The 24,899-nt window shown below is 45.5% G+C and overlaps 1 protein-coding gene across 1 annotated transcript in view; it reads right to left on the bottom strand.

The window, feature by feature from the left end:
• The window catches only part of LOC124603631 (kinase D-interacting substrate of 220 kDa B), a 388,427-nt gene extending 363,916 nt beyond the window's left edge, over positions 1 to 24,511 (bottom strand). The window contains exon 1 of the mRNA XM_047136417.1: positions 24,424 to 24,511. The gene's annotated coding sequence lies outside the window, so the exon portion shown is untranslated. The remainder of the gene's footprint in view (positions 1 to 24,423) is intronic.
• Positions 24,512 to 24,899: the final 388 nt, after the last annotated feature.

The raw sequence follows: 24,899 nt of genomic DNA, 5'->3' as shown, positions 1-24,899 counted from the left end.
CAACTGTATCACTACCATTCCGTACGGATCACAATAACAAAGTGACTGATAGCCAGTTGTTTGCAGGACAACTACCATAGCAGCAACCGACAAGAGCAGTAAGAAACTTCCTGGCAGATTAAAACTGTGTGTCGGACCGATTCTCGAACTCGGGACCTTTGCCTTTCGCGGGCAAGTGCTCTACCATCTGAGCTACCCAAGCTCTACTCTCGCCCCGTCCTCACAGCTTTACATCTGCCAGTACCTCGTCTCCTATATCATTCATATCAGCGCGCACTCCGCTGCAGAGTGAAAATCTCATTCTGGAAACAAGAGCAGTATTTGGTCACTCACACCTTCTATCCTGAGCACAGCTGTCATATGGCTCTGCTGCCTCATACTGCTCATATTTTATGAGTTACGGTCTTTTGTGCTTTGTTTCCCTACGCGATACGTTTCATTTACGAAATGTGTGAATCAAACTGCGAATATACTCAAGGCCTAATTGCTATTGAAAAACTACAACATTCCGCTCTCCTAGTAATCCGCAACTGTTTTTTATACTGATATGTGATATAGCTGTAATCATGGCCGCCTCCCGTTTCGGTGAAAACAAAACATACTACTTCTACATACCTTTTTACATACACGTTTCGGAACTGTAAACCATCACTAGCGTGGCAGGACATTATTAAATATTGTAATTGCGACCTTTTTAGCTATACAATACTTACTAATTACGCCTGGGTTCAAGAACACTCGAGGAATACCAAACTGCGACATTACACAAGATGTTCAAATGGTTCAAATGGCTCTGAGTACTATGGGACTTAACATCTGAGGTCATCAGTCCCCTAGAACTTAGAACTACTTAAACCTAACTAACCTAAGGACATCACACACATCCATGCCCGAGACAGGATTCGAACCTGCGACCGTAGCAGTCGCGCGGTTCCGGACTGAAACGCCTAGAACCACTCGGCCACCCCGGCCGGCTACACAAGATGTATCATAATAAATAGCCAAAACTGATGTGGGTGAAAGTATACGATAGTACAAGGGGCGCTCAATAAGCAAAGCACCACTTTCTCCATTGGGCAATTTCGGTTGGAAAAAATGCGGAGTTCGTTGTGAAAAATGGTCGAATAGTCCCTACAGTTTCATGAGTTTCCTATTGGTGGCGGCGCTATACGTAGCCTTGAAAATGATTTCTGTAACGGAGGTGTGTTCCAAGCAGAGCGCTGTCGTCGACCTCCTTTTGGCGGAAAACAAGAGCATGAGAGCTTGCATAATGTCTACTGAAACGCCCGCCAAACTCGCAGGGCAAAACAGGTGATTAAGACTGTGGAAAGGGCCAAATAAGAGGTCGGTCAGGTTCACTCAAAATAGTAATTAACCTCCTCAACAGCGAACCATCGAAACGAACCACACAACGTGAATGGACGTGGCTTGGGTGCTTGAAGCCACTATTCAACTTTGACGTCCAGGGTCGGTAAACCGCGAAGCTCGTAGCGATCTGACAGCTCCACCCACGCTCCGGCACTGGGCAGGGACCGTCAGCGGACCCAGCCGACTTCACCGCGCGGAGGTAACATCCCTGGTCCGCAGCAACCGACCGACTGCCTGCTGCTCCGTCGCGACCGCAGTGCTGGTGCGTCTCCGACCCACTTCCAGACACACGACGGAGGAAATACTGGCTAGGACCCAACCATGCACAGGAAACGCGCCCACTGGGTAAACGACATCCCTGCACCAGGAAAGGACCGACCCAAGTTCCACAAGATGGTAATTGAAGGAGCCCAGAAGCACTCGGAGAATCAGTTACAAGTCGGACGATGAGACGACCGACCTCTCAGAGGTAGTACGTAGACGATTTAAAACAACTTGTCAATCAAAATCACACAAACTACGCACATAACCTGACAAACACTTGCACGAAGACCTGAACGATATCCAACAGCCACTAAGCACGCACGAAGACAAATCGGGAGTCGATACCCGCGCGCGCGCACACACACACACACACACACACACACACACACACACACACAGCCGACTCATGAAGGATCAGGGAGCCAAAACGCGTCGTCAGGTAGGACGACCGACCGTCGATCCACCATGACCGTGGCCCGGCTCAAGTGATGCGTGACGGCAATGGTCGGGCGAGCCACGTCAACGCAGACCTCACTGCTCCAACCTGACTGCACTAGTGCCGCATTACAACTCCCCGACTGGCATGTCCGGACTGCGCTCCAGACGCGTTCCAACTGACTGGCAGACCCGAACTGGCTTAAGACAGACAACGACCGGGAAGTAATAGCAGTCGAGCAGAGATACTACGAGAGGGGATATATCGATACGCGCTGCTAACGCCGCTCACGGTCAGGCAAAGCAGTAACTCAGTGACAGTAGTAATTTAAATTAACGCAGTGAGGTGGAAGTACGTCAAAAACAGGGTGTAAAATACATTATGGCGGGAAGACGAGCCACGCACGGCTCATCTACTGAGTCCTGGCAGTGAACAGAAGCACGATGAGTCGTTGGGCGCGTCGTCATCAATGCGCTATGGTCGCGCAAATCCGTTCGATATCTCCCGCGTGCCAGCACGCCGTGCGCAGCTGTGACTCCTGCAATGTTGGGACGTGCGGACAGTCTCATTCGAGTTGTTCGAGGGATCAGTCGGACATCGCAATGCACAACTAGACGTCTCTGTTGGTAGCGCTGACAGTCTCGTCCTCCAGATAGGGTACTCAAAGGTGTGTGCCCCTAGATTCTTCGCCGACTAACAGAAGACGCAAAGAGCAACGAAGGACAATTTGAGCGGAATTCCTTGCGCGTTACACGCAAGTCTCTGCACGTAAGAGGCGTTCACAAAACTTCATTGGGCTGTTCTCTCTCATCGACATATCTGTTTGGCCCAATGAAGGATGCACTCCGCAGGGAGCAGTACATAGATGATGGGGAGGTTGTTGATACAGGAACACAGTGGCTCCGACGTCGACGAGTAGAGTGTTAACTTGCGGTCATGTGCGCTCTCCCGGTAAGGTGGCGTAAGCCCTTCGCTCTGAACGGAGATTATGTTGAAAAACAGGATTTTGTAGAAAAAAGAAGGGGGAATAATATGTTATATTGGAATCCAAAATAAGGCCAGCTGATTTCATAAAAAAAGTTGTTGCATTACTTACTGAATGCCCCTCGTATTTCAAATGTAACCTTTTTGATTACCATTTACTATCAAAAACAGGCTTGATCACAAATTATCTATTCCGGCGACCGGTTTCGACCACAACTGTGGTCATCTTCAGACCAATGAGTAAGAACCTCCTTTGGTGATAAATCAGTGTAGTTGTGAGTAGACCAATGAGTAAGAACCTCCTTCGGTGATAAATCAGTGTAGTTGTGAGTAGTGATTTATTACCAGGAGGTTCTTACGCATTGGTCTGAAGATGACTACAGTTGTGGTCGAAATCAATCACCAGAATAGTAAATATTTGTACTAACATTGATCACTGCATACCCCCACAATGTATTCAAAAGTAATTAACTTTTTGATTAAGTCCCCATCCGATTCAGCTCACATTTCACCCATGACTTACTTTAACAAGAAATACACCACTGCTTCAGTACTTTACGTGTTACAATTAACTGTACAATCGTAGCTGTTTAAGGAAGTGTTATATAAAATGTCCTTCACTCATCTGCATCAAATTACACGTCTCTCTGCAATGAGTTACGCTTTCCGTCGACCACCGATCATCTCGTAAATCTTGACAAGAGCATACAATTTGCTGCTCAGTGTTGCGCAGCAGTTGTGGACCCAGCGTTCGTTATGGCGAATGCGGAGGTGGTCACAGTATTTCACTGTCTCCCCTCCAATATAATTGGACGTCACCGCTACATTTATCATGCCACATACACCTAGTCTTTTTTCTTTATGTTCGAAGTGAGCCACTATGGGCTACGAGTTAATGTGAATGTCATTTCCAATTTTTAGCTCTTGTTCGTCTGGCTTCTGTTCGTCAGTATCTCTTGAGCCCATCACTCGGTGCCTTCTGACAGAGGCCCCTGCTTCGTTTCAGTTCTTCTGTCAGCTTGAAATGTCGCTTGTTCTTCACTGTTTCTCTAAATTCTCTCATATCCATGATTTTGTCCTCTGGGATATCACTTTCTTTTAGATCTTTATCACTTTCATAGAACCATCCTAATCTTTTTGCCTTTGGGCTTACGATATATCAGATTTTCTTTGTTAGACAATCATCGAACTTTCTTAAGACGTGCCCACCTACCAAACTATTCTTTTTTCCTCGATATGTTACTGATTCTACCTTTTATACAGTTCCTCATTTGATCTCAAACTTATGTACAGATTAATCCGTCTGTTGCCTAAAAATCCTTAATATCCAGCATCCTCTTTTCACTAATATATCGACTACATATTTTAATGAAACAAAAAATGAAATATATAAAATATTTTTATGTACATAACATTTATCTCAGATGTTAGTACAGTGCTTTTGCTGTTTACATCTGCGCCTGTTGCTCAAAGATTTATTGCGTGGAATCCGTACGAAACTGTAGCATCAGTCCATGCTCAAGCATGTCTTGGCAAACGTTTGTAAGAACGCGTAACTCAGTGAAATTAGGTGACTCTTACTATTGTGTGTGCTGACACTGGGCAAACACACATTAACTTTCGTTGAGTCAAGCTGATATCCAACTGCACAAGTAGGGTTTTCGGTGCCTCATATTCGAGTGATGTGCCTGTTAACGATGCCCAGATACGGAACGTTGCCTTATCAGTACGATTCAGAAATGTTTCTTTGTCCGTGGCTTCCAGAATTCCCGAAGCATAATTCGTCTTTCGAATCACTGTACTTACGCAAAGATCGAAATGTTAAATGTTGTTATCTGCATTTACATTTACTCCGCAAGCCACCTTACGGCGTGTGGCGGAGTGTACCTCTGGTACACATTCCCCCTTTCTCTCCTTCTCTGCTCGACTGGCGAATGGTGATTGGGCCGAACGACTGTGAATAAACTTCCGTATGAGCTCTTATGAAGCGGGTACCCAATAAAAAACCGGTATTATTTTTTAAAAGTTTATATTTTCAAATTGTTTACATAACAACCTTATCCCCTTCAAAATACTCTCCATTACAACTAATGCATTTGCCCCGCCAGTGTTTCCACTGTTCAAAACATATTTTGTAGTCATCTTCAGAAATGGCTGACAGCTCCTTCCTTATTATTTTTTTCTCGACTTCTTCATTGTTGCCAAATCGGTGTCCCTTCATGGCCCTTTCCATACGTGGAAACAAGAAAAAGCCGCACGGAGCCAAGTCAGACAAGTAAGGTAAGTGGGGCGACGGAACCAAGCCATTTTAGGCAAAAACTGTAATGGAGATGGATGTGTATGCAGGTACGTTATCGTGGAAAAACCTGCCTTCCGTATGCCACAAATCGGGTCTTTTTTGGCGAACACTGTTTTGCAATCTAAAAGTTAGAAATAAAAGCTTTGATTGACGGTCTGAGCTGGGTGAACAAACGCTGAAGAACTACACCCTTAGCATAAAAAAGCAAATCAATATTGTTTAGATGTCTGATGTGACTAGACATTTTTTTTGGACGGGGTTACGATGACGTCTTCCATTTGCTTCACTGTAGTTTTGTTTCCAGGTGGTAACCATTGTACCATGACTCAAGAGTAGTAATGCCCTTTGGCTGAAAATCTGTATCAGTTTCAAGCTGTTGCCTGAACGCACGATATGTTTCAACTCGACGTTCCTTTTGATTGCGAGTCAGAACCTGAAGAACAAACTTGGCATCAACACTTTTCATTCCCAAATCTTCCGTTAAAATTCGTCGAACTTCCATTATAACCCACTAACCTCTGACAGTTGATCAGTTGTCCGTCGATGGTCTGTGAGCACAAGCTCTCGATGTTTTCCAATATTTTCGACGACTCGGAAAGTTGATGGACGTCCAGAACGTGGCTTGTCAAAAATCGATATGTCGCCATTTTTAAATCGAACACATCACCTGTGCACTTGAGTTCTTTCCCATAGCAAAGATGGACCTCGCCATGGACGTCGGGAAAGAAGCTGCACATCATGCAGCCTATTACGCACAGTTTGAGTCGTAACACGACGCCCTGTACCTGCACGAAAAGCATTTTTCAACATAGTGGCGTTGCTGTGAGGGATCCTCAGAGCCATAATCCGTAGATAGCGGTCATCCACTGCAGTAGTAGCCCTCGGGCGGCCTGAGCGAGGCATCTCATCGACAATTTCTGTCTCTCTGTGTCTCCTCCATGTCCGAACAACACCGCTTTGGTTCACTCTGAGACGCCTGGACACTTCCCTCGTTGAGCGCCCTTCCTGGGACAAAGTAAAAATGCGGACGCGATCGAACCGCGGTATTGACCGTCTAGGCATGGTTGAACTACAGACAACACGAGCCGTGTACCTCCTTCCTGGTGGAATGACTTGAACTGATCGGCTGTCGGACCCCCTCCGTCTAATAGGCGCTGCTCACGCACGGTTGTTTACATCTTTGGGCGGGTTTAGTGCCATCTCTGAATATTCAAAGGGACTGTGTGTGTGATACAATATCCACAGTCAACGTCTATCTTCAGGAGTTCTGGGAACCGGGCTGATAAACTTTTTTTGATGTGTGTATTTATACTATTACTCCCTTATTCGCAGATATCTCATGCTACCGACTCAGTAACACAAAAATGGTGTTCTTACTCATCAGAGAAACGGTTGTGCACGCATAACTACTAATAAAAATCGATTGTTTGTAGTAAATAAAATAATAAGACCAGTTTTATATATGTACTAGTGTTACTTAAAGGGTTAAACAGAGAGGAGAAATTAAATTTGTAGTTTTGTATATTACAATTACACTGTAATTCTGTCAGAGACGTCACGGAACTAGAAAGAGCAGTTGACCGGAATGGATAGTGGCCTGGAAAGAGGGCAAAAGGATAAAGGTCAATCAAAATAAAACAAGCATAGCAGATTGTAGTTGAATTAAATGACGCGATATTAAGAGAATTTGGAAGTGAGACACTAAAAGCAATGAACGAGTAAAATGAATGCCTGTGACTGAATATAACTTCCATCGAATTTCTGAAATAGAGAACTTAGCATCGAATATAAACTGAAATATTAGGATGCAGCCTTGTGGGGAAGTGAAACGTGGATAATAAGCAGTTCAGACAAGAACACAGTAGAAGTTTTTCACATGTGATGTTACAGGAGAATACTGAATATTAGACGGGCAGATCGAATAAGTAATGAGGGTGTGCTGAATAGAACAAAGAAAAATTGAAGTTTGTGGCACAATTGACTAAAAGATGGGATTGGTTGTAGGACACATGCTGAGGCACGAAGAAATAGTAATTTTCGTAATGGAGAGATGTGGGGAGGGGGGTGGAGGGGCTGTAAAAATTCTCTGTGACAGTAACAAGGAGGCTAAAATGGATGCAATAGTTATGCCGGAATGAAGAGGGTTTCACAGGATAGATGAGTGCGAGGAGTTGCATCAAAGCATCTTCGGACTGAAGACCGCTACAATAACAGGAACAACAACGTCGCTGGGAGTTGTTCCCAATTCAGTTGCGTGTGAAGCTTTGGAAGTTGCTTGATTGCTTGTGTGTGTACTGTAATTAGTCTACCCTTGTCTTCGTGGTCCTTACGGGAGCGATAGTGATACAATTCTAGACGTACACAGTATAGAGTTGGCGTCTGTCTTCATCAGCACGAGGTGGCGATGGGGTAAGGTATAGGGATGAGAGGTAGGGAGGGGGGGGGGGTGCAGCTGCTGGTGCGTTGTGCAGCTTAACCCCTTGACAAGTTGCGCTTCCTCGCGCTTTGCACATACCGGGGCGACGCGACGTGAGCGAGCAGTTCGCCGCGGGACTCGCTTGTAATGAAGACGCCGGCCCGCCGGCTGTTGGACTCTGCTGTCTGCGCCGCGTTCGCGTCAGTAAAACCGGCCGCGCAACCTGTGCCCGATCGATGTGCCTCGATAGCGGGCCGTGTCGCGCCAGAAGGCCACATGCGCTTCTGTTTCACCTACCCGCTGTCAGTCGAGCTCCCGGGACGAAATATTGTGATCGTAGTGTCCGCGACATGGATCCTCAATAATTACGGCGACTGCCACCGCGACAAAAGATTAACCTTGCCGTCTCACTGACACCGAGCCGGGGTGTGTGGTCGCAGACGACAACTACTGTACACGACAATTCAGAATGAATGTAGCGATTACAAACGGTGTAACTACACTACCCGACGAGGAAAGTGAAGCAAAAGGGGAGGGAGAAATAAATGAATCTTCACGAGATGAGAGGGTACATGATGTTTTTGAAACGACTTCAAATTCGAGTCAAATTTGCAAAGAACCTGGCAGTATGAGCCTACTTGTCATTATGGCGTTTCGCCCACTCTGTCCTGGACGTATGCACTGATTCGGTTGAGAAGGGAGTCATAAGCCGTGGCATCCTCTGTTGACGCAAGGTGCCGTAACTGTTCCTTGATATCTTGGGCACTGTCACTGGGGCAGAGTTGACGTCCGAACTAGGCCCACACACAAATTCTATCGGGGACACAAACAGATGTGGGGATCTTGGTGGCCACGGGAGTGTCTCAACATGACGCAGCAGTTCACAGAGACACGTTCCATTTAAGGGCGGGGATTCTCCTGTTGAAAAATGTCACTACGATATTACTGCATGAAAGGCAACTCTTTAGCACGCAGGATACCCGTTACGTTCCCTTCTGACGTCAGAGAGTCCCCTCAACCACTACCAGCCGCGACCTACGACGACGCCAAGAGTAAAGCAACTGTACCTCTCCAAAAGATTGGAAGACTGGAACCTCTTCCCAGGTCGCCGCCACATTCGCCGACCATAGTCATCCTGGGTATTGGAGAACCGCAATTCGTCTCTTACCACAGTATGTCATCATTCGTCAGCAGCCCGTGCTTCGTCACAGCACCACTCAGTTGAAGTCGTTTGTCTTGTGATGTTAACAGCAATCTAGGTGTAGGATGTCTAGTCCCTAGTCCGGCTGATGCTAGCCTCCAACCAGTGGTGTTGGGTGACATAGAATATTGCAGGGAGTCCAATTCTTGTTCTCGGAAAGCAGGCGCAGAAGTGCTTGGCGCACAATACGGCGGTGGTAGTTGATGACTGGTATGCGTGCCCTCGAATTCCCATGCGTTCCAACATCTGACCGCTTTTACGTCTGAGTCCTCACAAATCTGGATAACTGCACGATTCGACCAGCCGGCCAAATGGAGATTTACAATGAGGCTTCTTGGGAACACCGTCAACGCCACCATGTTGCAAAATGCTTTTCGTGCAGGCACAGGGCGTCGTGTTACTACTCAAACTGTGCGTAATAGGCTGCATGATATGCAGCTTCTTTCCCGACGTCCACGGCAAGGTCCATCTTTGCAACCACGACACCATGCAGCGCGGTACAGATGGGCTCGACAACATGCCGAATGGACCGCTCAGGATTGGCATAGCGACGGAGTCTGTGTCAAAAAAATGGTTCTAATGGCTCTGAGCACTATGGGACTTAACATCTGAGGTCATCAGTCCCCTAGAACATAGAACTACTTAAACCTAACTAACCTAAGTACACCACACACATCCATGCCCGAGGCAGGATTCGAACCTGCGACCAGAGCGGTCGCGCGGTTCCAGACTGAAGCGCCTAGAACCGCTCGGCTACACCGGCCGGCGGAGTCTGTGTCGAATGCATATACAATATAGTACCGTGATCTGTTTTAACATTACAACGTGTTCATCATTAAAAAAAATCTGATGTAAACATTGCACCATGTACTCTCCCGCGTTTGCTTGAGACTCGTTGGAATTCGTTCCACGTGGAGCGGAAGCCAAGCTGTGCCCAGTACAGTCAAGTACGATCACAAGGATACGTTTTATGCTGTGTTACACGCACACAGACTGAGCGATAATGCGGGATAACAGCTTTACCGGGGCCTTTAACTTGGACATCACTGTCCAGCCAGCTGGTCCAACTAAACTGAAATGATGTGACCAGTTGAAATTCAGACTCGAAAGAGAAGAGCAGACAAACAAAGTAGCTTCGAAGGCCATGTAATTTTTAAAGTGAATGAAATTATATTTGAAAAAACTCCAACACTACCACACGTTTCTTACGTGATTAGACGGAAAGCATAAAATGCTCGTTCTCACCTAAAGTAGTATTCTAGTTACAAACGAGAATAATGAAAATTCCTGACAAACACAAGGTAATTTATCTGAGGGAGCTATGTGCAATGCAAAAGCATACTGCAGGGATTTCACCCTATTGCAGAATGCTGAAGCCACTGAAGGTACTAATTACAATCAGTCGTCTAGTAATCTCTTAGCCCCTTCCTTATCCGAAACCGAGAAATACATTTCAGTTCTGTAATTGTCATCTGCTACTTTGATAATACATCGATCAACAACAGAATCCATGAAGCCATCAAGTGCCGCATTTTCTCCTCTTCTTTTATTATGTGCCGTTCTATATGCCGCCAGCGTTCGGCAGTGACATGTGAAAAAGCTGCGTGCGTTAGTTCTAGTGCTTCTGGTAGCTTAACGGGCTTGTTATTTCGCGACAAATGCCCTTACTTGGCTCCGAATCACTTCTATTGGGTTCATACTGTAATGGTACATGGCAAATGTAAAAATGATTTTGTACGGTGTGGTCGATGCTGTGACAATGACTGTTTTTCATGTTTCTATGGCACTTACCTCTCTGGTTCGTGTGAGACTACATCTGTGATATAAAAAAATGGGCGTAGTCCATATAAAGAGTGATGGGTTTTTCATTTTTGTCCTACAAATTAATTTTTTATGTTTTTTTTTAGTTTAAGGAACCTATATTAACAATCTTCCATAAAATACCGATAATTAAGAATTTATATGTGAAACGAAAACACAAATTTCGCGTGCAATATGTAATTAGGAACAAGAAGACGTGCGTTATTTATAAGAAATGGTGATCAGTTTTATAATTACGAAGTGTATGTATTTCAAATGGAACGAAAAAAATAAATAAAAAATGATGAAGAAGGTGAGACTTGACCACTCGAAAAACTGCAAAGCCGATTTTTTCCTGTGAATACATGAAAAATATTAAGAACAACCTGTTTCTCGGCACTTTTTAACTGTGTTCCACACGCGTGTTTCAGTACGTAGCAGGAAACGGCCTCAGCCATTTTCATACTGCATATTACAGCGCGACAATCAGAGCGCAACAGTACAGAGACCGTGACTGTACACGATTTTCGAAGTGAAAACTATGTAGCTAAGGCGTGATTAAGGAAAACGTTGATAGCTGTTAATACATTAAAATATCTTAAAATTTTGTGTAACATAACTTAGTAATACATAAGTAGAACTAGCTCCAAAGGCGTAACGCCACTAGTGTACGTGTGCAACAGCTTCTGACCAATCATCGCGTTTGTGTTTGCTTACATCAGGTTATTCTTATGACGAACAGAGTATAGTATTTCTTTTCGTTGTCGCTGTTGTTGTTGATCTACGACGAGACCTATAGCCGACGCATAGCCGAGTTTTTATCGGGTAGCACCTATAGGATCGTAGGCTTATAGACCTCGTTTGACGCGCGCATCACCTTGAAATGCTGTTCATAGGTTCGACATTTAATCCAGGATAAACATCTGCCGGCCGCTGTGGCCGAGCGCTTCTCGGCACTTCAGTCCAGAACCGCGCCGCTGCTACGGTCGCAGGTTCGAATCTTGCCTTGGGCATAGATGTGTGTGATGTCCTTAGGTTAGTTAGGTTTAATTAGTTCTAAGTTCTAGGCGACTGATGACCTCAGAAATTAAGTCCCATAGTGCTCAGAGCCATTTGAACCATCTACACTGATTTTAATTTTGGGAACAAGAAAAAGTCATATAGAGCGATGGGGGCAAAAAGACCCGCGTAAAGATATTTTTGCTGGTCTTAGATTGCTCAAAGAAACTGAAAACCAAATCTATATCTGCAAAGTAGCAAATTTCTATCATCTCACAGCACGATATTCCGAGTGTACATTCATAAGGTTATTAGTGGGTTCCTCGCGGCAGCATGTGTACACTCATCCCAAAAGGGGATGCTCTGCCGCAGTATTGTCAGAAATGGGCAGGTGTCTTCTGATAGTCAACTACAGCCATTGATGTACTATGTGATTAGAAGGTAACTTTTGTTTGTCTCACATGTAAAGTATAATAAAGAAACGGGCGGAACATATTATTTATAACTAACACTTGTTAAAAGTGAAGAAGGAAATCGGTTTTATAAGTGAACAGTTTCTTATAAAAAATATGAAAAAAAGAATGAAATAGCAGGAGCGTTTGAATTATGCAACCGAGGAAGTTGCGCAGTGGGCAACGGCCATTGGCGTCATACAGGGCACCATGTTCTGCTTTTAAGTCGATTTCTCCCATCATCAATTCAAATGCTGAGCTGGTTTCTCAGTCTGCCCTCAAGAAAGCACAGCCCACAAATAATCAAATCACAAAAAAGAACGAAATGTATGCGATTCGCGGCCACATAGCGAACACAGCGTTACCACCCACCTTAGTTCACGTGACTGCCCACTAACATATAGGAATAGTGAAACACGAGATAGAGAAAGCGCCTTTTGTCATTGGGCAGGATAGTTGCTCCAAATCAAAGTCTTATTTTCATCAAAATGTTTAATAGTTTCAGTGAGACCAGAAGCGCATTGCGTTTGGTACAGCTGTAAGGCTCCGTTACGAAACTACCTTGGCACCTGTAAGGTTCCATAATGAAACTAGATGCTATTTCTTAAACAAATATAATTTTTATCACAGCGAGTTTAGCTTCCTTCTTCGCAGTTCAGGTCATAACCACACGCTAGTGGGAGCCAGGTATTGTGGGTTCGAAACTCTGAGAGGAAGAAAATTTCATCAGCCCAGTTTGGCCACTATGGGACGAAATTTTGGGTCGCACTATTCCTGAACTTCAAACCTTTGGCAAGGAATTTGCTACAAATCCATAATCTACCCGCAGTCTCAGATGGTGTGTAGTCATTGAGCCTGTTGGTAGTGATCCATCCGTCAGTTGGAAAATTTAATTTCGGTTGCTTACTGGGCGTTATTCTAAGCGGGTAGTTAATGTACCGGAACCGGGTTGCGCCCCCTCCCTTCCTTTCATTCTTCACTCATCCAAAACGACACTGACAAAACACTGAACTTCGTAATGAAACATCATGGCCAAGCAAACGACAATCGCTACTTATATGATGGGTTGAACCAGCTTCGCGAAAGGAATGCAGGATTCCGCATTGTTTCTTACCCTCGAAGCCTTTGCATGACTGGACTTGGTTCCAAATTAACAAAAGTACGGAATTCCAAACTTGGAATAACCAAACACAGGTCCGTGAAAATATCAGGCATCATCTTGCCGTTTGCTGTCATAATTGTACCCAGCAGGAGGGGAGTGGTGGCGGCGGTGGTGCAGGCTGTTGACGTTATCGCTGCTGCTTCTTTGGTCGTCAGTCTGAACAGTGGTCTGATGCGTAGTAGTCTACCCCGTGCAAGCCTCGTCTTCTCTGCATAGATTTGGCAACCTACATCCATTTGGGCGTGCTTACTGTATTCGAGTTGTGGTCTCTCCCTCTCTCCTACCGTCTCTACCCCCATCCTTCCAACTGACAGTTCCTTGATGCCTAAGATTTTTTTTTTATTCAAGTTGCGTCATAAATTTCTTTTTTCTCAAATTCGATTCAGTGTTTTGTCATTTGTTAGTCGGCAACCCATCCTCAGCATTCTTCTACTCTGCTTTTTGTCTGAACTGCCTATCTTCCACGTTACCTCTAAACAATGCTACACTATAGACAAATACCTTTAGAAAAATATTTCCTAACACTTAAATTGGTATTTGACGTTCCTACATTTCCAAAAGCAAAACTGATGTTCCCCAAGATCTATCTCTACCGGTTTTTGCATCCTTCTGTAAATACTTCGTGACAATAGCTTGCAACCATGAGGAACCAAACTGACTGACTGACACTTCTACCTTCTTTGGAATGATATTATTACATTTTTACTGAAGTCTGAAGGTATTTCGCCTATTTCCTATATCTTGCTCACCAGGTGAAATAATTTTGACGTGACTTGGCTCTCCTAAGGACCTCAATAATTCTGAGAGAATCTCGTCTAATTTCGGTTGCCTTTTCCCACTTAGGTCTTTGAGTGCTCTGTCAAAGTCTTCTCGCAGTATCAAATGTCCTATCTCATCTTCACTTATTTCCTCTTACATTTTTATAATATTGTCCTCAAATTTGTTCCCCTAATATAGAACCTCTATACATTCTTTATACCTTTCAATTTTGTTGCCCTTCATGCAGCCCGCCAGAGACGGTGTGCCAAACGTGTTGTTCGTTTGGTTTCCTAAAATGGAATTAGAGACGAACACAAAAATTGGATATCGGACGGTAGTAAGGATCGAATCCGATCCAAAGGCTAAACAGTTCCGTGCACAGTCATCTACACAATGAGAATAACTGACAATTGTATCTGCTGGGCCGCCCGAATTTTAGCGTGCGACGGCTTAACTGACTAACTTGAATTCTAATTCAAAAATGGTTCATTGGCTCTGAGCACTATGGGACTTAACATCTGAGGTCATTAGTCTCTTAGAACTTAGAACTAAACTTAACTAACCCAAGGACATCACACACATCCATGCCCGAGGCAGGATTCGAACCTGCCACCGGAGCAGTCGCGCGGTTCCGGACTGAAGCGCCTAGAACCGCTCGGCCGCAGCGGGCGGCGAATGCTAATTAACTCGGAGACGGCGCAGCGTATCGAATTTTTTTGCTTAGCAGTTAATTCTCAGCACAACCTACCCTGCAACACCCTTACAAAGCTTTTCAGGCTGTTTCGGACCACCCTTTGTACTCCTTATACCTTTCAGATAGGGGCTCTAGAAAATAATTATCTTCGTAAACTGAACACGCATCCCGCCCGCAACACAGACATACCAGTTCGGTATGCTTCTGAAGACAGGTGGAGTATGTAATGGATAACGACAAGTAGTAGGTGCACCAAGAACCCTTCCACTTGAAACCTCAAAACTTTATTATCAATCAATGTGTGTTGCATCCCCCCCCCCCCCCCACCCCCTCCCACTGCCTCACCGGTAACTCCGATTCTGAGTACGCTCTTGAAATTAGAGGAAAGTGATACTTGTGTTTTTCACGATCTGCTCGTCGGCCGCAAGGTACATATCCTGGCACGAGCCACGATCTCTGCTGACGTAGGAAAGTGCCGCGTGAGAGCACTGCACAGCGTTATCTGTCCACATAAAACCGAATGCCTAACGGCCGGCAAGATACGATCGCAACCGGTACCGTGAAATCTAGCACAAGCGGAACGGCGTGCTGTGTGCTTTCTAGCAACAGAAATTCAGAGCGGCTCATCGCCGTGCGAAATTCAATCACAAAACGGGTGGAAATCCTGTCGACGTCCGTGCATACTACACGTCCGAAGGAAAGGCCATTGTCTCGAGGCTTATCAAGGGCTCCGCGCCGAATGAATATGCAACGTTGTTCGCGTGGCCTGACGGAGAACCGAGCCGGGCCGGGCCGCCGGAAGTTTACGCGTCGAGTCGGGCCGGCCGCACTGTTAAAGCGCGCCGAAGACGTACGAATGCGCTTCGGCTGGCGAAGCTCCGCCGGCAGATAGTTTTAGCTCAGCAGGTCGCGCGCGGCGACGGCTGTATACAGAGCCACAGGGGCGCGTCCGAGCCCGATAGGTCGGCAAGCCAGACGCCAAACAAACGTCGCTGCCAAAGCGCTGTGCGCGAGAGACACGAAACCTGTGTCGGATCTGACGGCGCCGTCGCCTGCGAATCTAGCGGTAAAACTAGAAGCCGCTACAGCGGTTATAGCAGTATCTAGACATACTCTTCAGCCTCCTGCTTTTCGGTCACGAAGAGCCCTGGAAGATGAGATCAATTACGGCACACACAGAGGCAATTAATCTTTCTTCCCGAGCTCCATAATTCATTGGAACGGAAAGAAACGCCAACATTTGGACTGTGTTAAGAACTCTGCCATGCACTTCCCAGTGCTTTGTACTGCTTAATACTATAAATGATTCGTTCGTTTCCAGACATCTATATTTTCTAAACTATTACAGGTACAAGAATGAAATTTTCACTCTACAGCGGAGTGTGCGCTGATATGAAACTTCTGGCAGATTAAAACCGTGTGCCGGACCGAGACTCGAACTCTGCCTTTCGCGGGCAAGTGCTCTACCGAATGAGCTACCCAAGCACGACTCACGCCCCGTCCTCACAGGTACAATATGATTGATACACGAATACAACCGTAAACTCGCAAAGTTTCCATTTTGCACTCGACAAATCATCTAGCGTGTCGCTCTGGTCACGTGACACACGGCCAAGACAGTCAAGTTCGTCCCAGACAGTCAAGTTCGTCCCATACCTTGTTGCAACATCGTGTCAGTGGTCATCACAACAGCACTGATGCGTTCTCCGAACTGCTCCCGTGTTCCTGGTAGTCTTTTACGTAAACACAGTCCTTAATGTATCCGAAAAGGAAAAGCTCACAAGGCGTTAGGTTAGGTTTAAGCTACCGGGAGAAGAGAGCAACATCATCTTCATCACAACGCCCAGTTCAGCGCTGCAGATGTTCGTCATTTACTTAGCGAAGAGCATGGATGCTCCAGCGAGGGGTCTTATAGGAAGACGAAATTTTCGGAATCAGCCGTAAAAGTTGTGGAAACCACTACAAATGCAACATATCAAGATAAGAGGTACCCGTCACAGCCTTCTCAGAGAAAAAGATGGACCATACAGCTTCGTCAGTGACGCCATAGTTTCATCACGCTGTTCAATGCCACATGCTCTCACATTGTGGCGATTAACAATTCCAGATAAATGGAAGGTTGCTTCGTCGGAGAATATCAACTTGGGAGACGTAATGTTCGCCCTCAAGCGCTTTCTGCGTTGTAACGCAAAAGTGAAGGCGATGGCCATAATCTTCCGGTTGTAATTGTTGCACGAACTGCAGACGGTTCGGATTGGGATGTGACAGCCGTCGCGGGATACTCCACAGAATTTGCTGCGATATTCAAAGTCCGTGGCTTGCGCAGACCGTTGATTTTTTTGGACGGCGTGCAAAATGTTCCCTCCCGCTTTCCACGGCTTCATCTATATGTTCACTTTACATGGCGGTTCTTTTCCACAATTCCTTCTGAGTGCACGCTCCACTCTTGCAGCAGATAAAAATCTCGCTTATTTCAACACATAAAAGCACTTTTCCTGCTTTGTCGCCATTTTGTCAAGGCAATCGCTCATAACGCCAATTGCCAGCCACACCGCAAACTAGGCTTTATACCTACATAACTCGTATCTGTACATGTATCACTTTGGGAAATACAGAACTCTGACAACGATTGATTCATTTATGCTAGCTCTGCTTATAGTATGTGCCAAACCCTGTACTCTAATCGCACGCGTAAATTCAAATCGACTTCTAATCATGATACGATCATTCGGAATGATGGGCTAGATCAGTATTTCACTACCAGAGCCCAGTACGTTGTACTGGACGGCGAGTTTTCCACAGAATCGAAAGTAACATCTGGTGTGGCCCAAGGAAGCGTACAGAAAGTCTGTTTTCAATACATGATACGTATACATAATTTATCAGATAGTATCAACAGCACTATAACTCTAATCGCTAACGATTATGTTCAGGAGAGTATCGTCGGAGGATTGTGTGGAACTGCACAAAGATTTTGACAACATGTCCATTTGGCGCAAAGAATGGCAGATTCCCTTAAATCAAGGTAAACATGAGATAATGCCTGTGATAAAAGTAACCCAATGGTAATTTTACCAACGATTCTACCACGAAAGCGAAGTTACTAAATACAGATTTCCGAAATTTCTTCGCCAAAGAATACGAAGTAAATATTTCAAAATTTGAATCAAGGGTAGAAGTAGATATCCTCCGAGTAGCGAAGCAACTCTAATCACGTAGTAAAGGCAAGACTTCCGGTCCAGACTGCTTACCAACTAATTCCTTTCAGAGTACGTTAACATAAAGGCTCCATACTTACCAGTCGTCGACGATAGACCTGCACTGATGACTGGAAAGTTGCACAGGTCATACCAACACACAAAAAAAGAAGTAGGAGTAATCCGCTGAGTTAGACATCCACGCGCTGACGTCGATTTGCAGTACGATTTTGGAACATATACTGTGTCCGAAGATTATGAATTACCTCGATGAAAACTACCTTTTGACACACAGCACGGATTGAGATAATACTTATCGTATGGAACGTAACCTGCTCTTTTATTCTCGTGAAGTAATGAGTTTATCGACAGTGGTCCTCAAACTCATTCCGTATTTCTAAATTTTCAGAAGGCTTCCGATATCGTTCCTCACAAGCGACTTACAATCAAATTGCTTGCCTATGGAGTATCGTCTCTGCTGTGCGACTGGATTCGTTATCTCCTTTTGAGAAAGTTCACATTTCGTAGTAACTGACGGAAAGTCATGGAGTTAAATAGAAGTGATATTTGACGTAGCCCAAGAATGTGTTATAGGCGCTATACCGTTCCTAATCTATACAAATGATTTAGGAGACAATCTTAGCAGCGCTCTTAGATTGTTTGGAGATGATGCTGCCATTAACCGTCTGTTAAGCCATCAGAAGATAAAACCAGTTGCAATATGGTGAAGACAAGATGTCTGTATGGTGCGAAAAGTGACAGTTGACCCTAAATAATGAAATGTCAGGAAGTCGATAAATTTCGGTTACACGATAAATCGCACGAATCTAAAGGTTGTTATTTCAGCTGAGTCCCAAGCACTGCAGTTACGAACACCTTAAACTGAAACGATCACTTAGATAATGTTGAGCAGAAGGCGAACCAGGGAGTGCGCTTTATTGGCAGAAGATGCAACAGGTCTACTGAAGAGACTGTCTACAATACGCTCGTCCGTCTTCAGACCACCGCTGTGCGGCATGGGATCCCTACCAGATACAACTGAAAGAAGACATCGTTAAAATCCAAAGAAGGGCTGCTCGTTTTGTACTACTGAGAAATTGGGGAGAGAGTATGGGGGTGACAATTATTAAAAGACGGGCGGTTTTCGTTGCTGCGAGAACTTTTCACAAAATGTCGAGCACCAACTTCCCCCTCCGAATACGAAAATATTCTGTCTACGCCCACATACATAGGGAGAAATAATGATCATAACGAAATATGACAAATCAGAGCCGTACGCAAATATTTAAGTGTTCCTTTTTGTCGACAGTCGAACGGCAGATGAAGTGAACGTTGTTATATGAACCCCCTGTCAGGCGCCAGGCACTCGAGTGCGAATTTCAGAGCAGTCACGTAGACGTAGATGTGTTCGATTACAAGAACACTGATGAAAAAAATGTTCAAATGTGTGTGAAATCTTATGGGACTTGACTGCTAAGGTCGTCAGATCCTAAGCTTACACACTACTTGACCTAAATTATCCTAAGTACAAACACACACACACCCATGCCCGAGGGAGGACTCGAACCTCCGCCGGGACCAGCCGCACAGTCCATGACTGCAGCGCCGTAGACCGCTGAACACTGATTAACATCCTGCGTGGAAGTAACACTAAGAGGCAATACGAAAGGCGGCGATGACGTAAAATCAGTGTTAGGGAAGGCGAACGGGACACCTACATTTGTGGGGAGGATTACTGGAAAGACGTCGTGCAGCCGTCAAGGAAAGAGCACGCAAGACGCTAGAGCGACCTATTCTAGAGCTCCAGCGGTTGGACTCATTATCAGGTAGGCATGGTAACAGACGTCGAACGAATTTAGAGCCACGTTGGTACAGAGTGTAACAGAAATGCTTGGGAAACTTAAATGGGGACCTTGGAATATAGACGACGTGGTTTTCGCGGTATGCTCTTGAGTAAATTTAGAAAACATGTATTCGAATAACACTGTGCGACAATTATGCTGTCATCGTACTCGCGTAACGATCACGAGAAAAAGATAAGTGCGACTGCTGAGGGGCATGGACGTTAGTCTCTCCCTCCTCCTTCTCCCCTTCCCCCCCTCCCCGCCCATGTCCCGTCACGCAGTATGCGAATGGCATAGGGCAGAAAATCTACAATACGCCGCGCTCTACATAGTGACTTGCGGAATAAACATATATAGATGAGCACTTGCTCATCCTCCAGCGAAGAAGTAAGATTAGGGTTCAGCATCGCTTCGACGGCCACGACTAGCGACGCAACAGAATCCCGGATTGGGGAAAGATCAGCAGGGGACCGGCCATGTCCTTTCCAGAGGGCCCATCCTGGAATTTTCCTTAAGCGATTTAGGGAAACCACGGAAAACCTAAATGTCTAAATGTCTGTGGCCCGTCGCAGATGAACCGCCATCCTATCGGGTGCGAATCCAGTGCGCTAGCTCCATCGGTTTGCTACTTCCAGTTCAGTTTCGTGTTTTTGGCAACGTTCGTCAGTGCAGCAAAATCGAAAAAGATTCAGTCGGAAATACAACCAACTGTAACCAATAACAATTCTTGAGCATTTCGTGTAATTACAGCTTCTATCATCAGGTGCGTTTATTTAAATTAATAAGAACTAGACGATTTGTATATACGACTTTTGTGAGCGAGCTGTGGCACTGTATTTCTGTGGTCACAGGCTGCTTTTGGAGTCGTATTTACACTGCAAGAGAAATATGGAAAGGGGTGAAAAACTACTGCTCTGAAACTTGATCGCAGATTATAACTGTGTGCCGCCGCAGAACTCGAAATCAGACCCTTGTGTTTCGCGGTTAATGCTCTTACCGACCAAGCTGTCCAGTCAGGTCCCAAGCGGGAAGCTTTACTTTCGCTAGAGCCCCTCTCCTACCTTCCAAACTTGTCACAAGATCTGCTGCTTAACAAGTGGGACTAGCACTTCTGGAAGAAAGGTGGTTGTGAAAAAATGGCGGTCGCCCTCAAAGCTTTACACTGCTGTTGCTAAGCCATTTTTTTCACGTCTTTCTTATGGAAGTGTTTCTCCCTCTTGGTATGCAGGAGAGATCTTCTGTTACTGTAGGTCTGGAAGGTGGGAGAGAGGTCGTCGCGAAACTAAAGCTACCCGCTTGCAACAGAACATAAACTGTTCAAATATGTGTGTACAATGGTTCAACAAATAACTGCCATGAGAACGAAATCTTCATGTTAATTAGTCCAGAAGGAGTTTGACCAATAGTTAAAATCGATTGTGTACATACAATGCGCGACGGTAGGAGATCTGTTTCACTGTTTGCGAAACATCGCAGGATTGCTGAAGAAAACGTAGAGGTAGGAAAAAGATACCCATTGCTTAGTGAAAATTTATTTAGTCCGTTTTAAAAACGGCCATTTGCTGAGAAATCCATAAATGTCCAATGACGACATAACTTGCCCTTATTTATACTGAACGAAATTCTGCCAAAAGCTCGCACAGAGACCTGTGAGCAGTTCTTCTTCCCAAGCTGTATCCAGGAATGGAGCGGAAATAATTCGCAATGCATGCTACAGTTTAAAAGAAAGTACACTTTGCCAGCACGTTACAGGGATTCGCAGGTTACATATCTAAATCTGTTTCGTCCACATGACACCAACCAACCCAAAATTAATGCAGGCGTGGGAAGCAGTGCGAAAGTGACCTGATTTATTGGGAAATCTGAAACCTGTGGTAAAGGGCTCATGGGGGAGAAACAAACTTCTATGGCACAAACGGAAAATTACAAGATCAGCAAAAACTATTTAAAAAAGCGAAGAAAGAGCTTTACATTAACTGGTCTCTGCCAAATTCCACGAATTCTCCTCCTAAAATTCCTAAGAATTTCTGTTGTCTAAAAGACTCGTGTTAAACGTTCCAAAAACTGTTTGCAGAATTTGAATATACTATGTTCTTACATAAGCAACCACAGAATCTAAGGCAATGCATAATCATCTCTAGCGTTTGTAGTGCCAGCGGGTAATTGTAACGAAACAGCAAGAAAAGGAAAATCGATTCGGAAAGGGATCTGAATTTCTGAACACAGCACACTCAAGTAATGGAATGGCAAGCGAATTAGAACGGTGATATAGCTATGCTGTTGCATGTTTAACACGAGAGAAGGTACTGCAGAATGAGCACGAAATACTTCCCAGTGCCACGAAAGATGAACATTTTGTTAAACGATTCGTGATAACATTGTGCTGCGTGTGAGTGACAAAAATTCAAAAGGTGCATTTAGGTCGCTGTTACGAAATTTACCGGTGGGTGAAGTATCTTTCCACCAGACTGCCACACTTGCGAAGACGCTGACGACATTACAACTCATTTTTCAGTTGCTATGGTGATGACTTACTGTGGTTTCGATTACAAACTGAAATTGAAGTTCTGTATATTTTTGCGAGGTTTCATTTTTGACGCAGGATGAACTGCGGCAGCTCCCTTGGAATCACCTCATCAAGAAGAAGCGCTTCACAAGAACTGCAAATAATGTTCTATCTTTTCATGGTACATCCGGACTAGAAGCTAGTCTTCGGAAATTGCTCTGGGTCTCAGATAAGAGCAGAGAGACCAACTACTGCTTCCTCGCCATCACCAAGCGGTCGGGTTTTCGTACAGTATTCGCTTCCAAACTCTGCCAGCAAAGTATCAAGTAGTCGGAGCAGCCTGAGCGGAGTGTTACTGCTGCTGGATATTACCCGCACAGCAGTTTTTGAAATTTGTAACAGGTAGACGGCCAGTTGTTGCTGCTGGGTGTAACCTGTTGGTCGCTACAGTATCTGCTGATGCTACCAGATGTCACGAAAGGGCGACGTACACGTTTTTCTACTTAGATCTGTTCTTTTTTCCGTCGTGTAAAAACTTTTTTCGATGAGAAAACCTAGCGCTGGAGTTAATTACATTAGCCCAATTCCCAGTTAAGAATCATAAACGACATGAATGCTGTCGTAGAGGCTACAGCAAATCGTAGCAGCCTCGTTTGTATCAAACATATCTCTAGTATCTTACATACAATCATTCCTAAAACCCGTAGCTGTGGTTACGTTCAGCTGTTAAGGGAACAAATTACTCGTGATATGCCATGAATCTTTTAACTCATGAATTGCTTCTAAGTCTTAATTCCATCTTCAGGAGAAATATCTTGGAGAACAGTCCATCAGTGTAACTCTCACGAACGCAACGTCGTTTGAGTTTACACCGACGCCATACTTTCAGACAATAATGTAAAGGGGGGGGGGGGGGGCGACTACCCTCTAAGATAAAAGTACATTGAAATTACACACAACTGCTAAATTTGTAACAGCGTTGCTTTAGTGGGAGTTGGTCAGCCAAAACCAAGACGGTAGTAGTGTCCAATAAGGCTTTGAGAAAGTATCCGTGTGGTGCAAAAATCGACAATTAGCGCAAAAATCGGCAATTAGCTCAGAATGCAAAAAGACTCTGAATGCAAAAAGAGATGCAAAACTGTTTACTCCACGAATCTTAAAAGAACGCGTAGCAACGTCTGATTAATTTAAACAAGACTTGTTAGTCTTTTAGTCAGACCATATAACCACATCTTGCTGTACCACAGCGCAAGAAAATGAAATGGTACAAATAATTAGGCTCAGTTAGATGTGACGTAAGTAGAAGGATTTGGCTCAGTTGTAGAATACATCGGGAGAAATCAGCAAAAATGGCACAACCTGTACTGGAATACTGTTCAAGTATGTGGGATCCGTGTAATGCTCTAAGAGGAGTGTTCACCGAGTATATATAAAGAAGAGCAGCTCGAACTGACGCAAGTTCGTATACTTAGCGACATAACTGTAACGGAAGATTGCTCACGTGAAAAATATATTTCGCGAAACTTGTTTTTCAAACCAAAGAATCGGCATTCTGGACGGAAACTACGAATGTACACTAGTTTCCTACGCATTAGTAGTGTAGAGAACGGGAAGATAAAGTTCAGACCAGTGATAGCCTGCTCGTAACCACGTTTGAAGTAATTCTTGCTCCCCAGTCTCGACTCTTGGAGGAAACTGTGAAATATGGTACAATAAAACGTACACTGTGCCTAACACGTAATAGTGACCTTCAGAGCTTGGATGTAGGCGAGTCGGCAGTGGTGGTATAGAGCACGCAATTCAGTGGTAGCGGCGAGTGGTGAAGCTATGGGAACTGAGCACTGAGGGAAACCCTTGTGAATCGCAAATAACCTTGAGCCGTGGAACAAAGAAATGTTGCGGTAGGAGAGAGAGAGAGAGAGAGAGAGAGAGAGAGAGAGAGAGAGAGAGCCTGACTTTGGAAGGCGGTAAGAGGTGGACAGCGGGAGTGGAAGCGAGCGGTGGCGTCGGCGCGAGGCGCTGGCGGCCAGCCGGCACGGTACCTGTTGGAAGGATCAGCTGTAGCAGCGGCGGCCGCAGCAGCAGCAGCAGCAGCAGCGTCGGCGCCGTCTCTGGCTGCGGGCCGTGGGCCATCCTGGCGCGCCACTGCCAGCCTTTGTTCTGGCCGAGCTGCACCGAGCCGCGCCGCGCCGCTGGCACAACCCCTCCCCCTATCTTCCTACCCGCCCCCTCCACCCTCTCCGCCCCGCGCCGTCCGTCGGTGTGTGTCTCCTCCTCCGCCCCGACGCCCCCGCATCGTCGGGCGCGCTCCGGGCAGTGCTGCCAACGTGGCAGAGCGACAGGCTGGCCCGCCTGGCAACCGCGCCGAGCATCGATCCGGCGCACCGAGGCTGGAGCGGGGCACAAAGGTGCTAGCCGCTCTCCCGCCCCCACCTTCCGCCCGCCCCTTCAAACTCCCCCTGCTCCCTGCCCCCACCCCGTCCTTCACCCCTCGCGCCCGCGCTTCGGAACCGAGCTC

Source organism: Schistocerca americana, chromosome 1 (genome assembly GCF_021461395.2).
Source record: "Schistocerca americana isolate TAMUIC-IGC-003095 chromosome 1, iqSchAmer2.1, whole genome shotgun sequence".
Taxonomy (NCBI): Eukaryota; Metazoa; Arthropoda; class Insecta; order Orthoptera; family Acrididae; genus Schistocerca; species Schistocerca americana.
The sequence above is the reverse complement of the archived record's forward strand: the minus strand, read 5'-3'. Positions and strand labels throughout refer to the sequence as shown.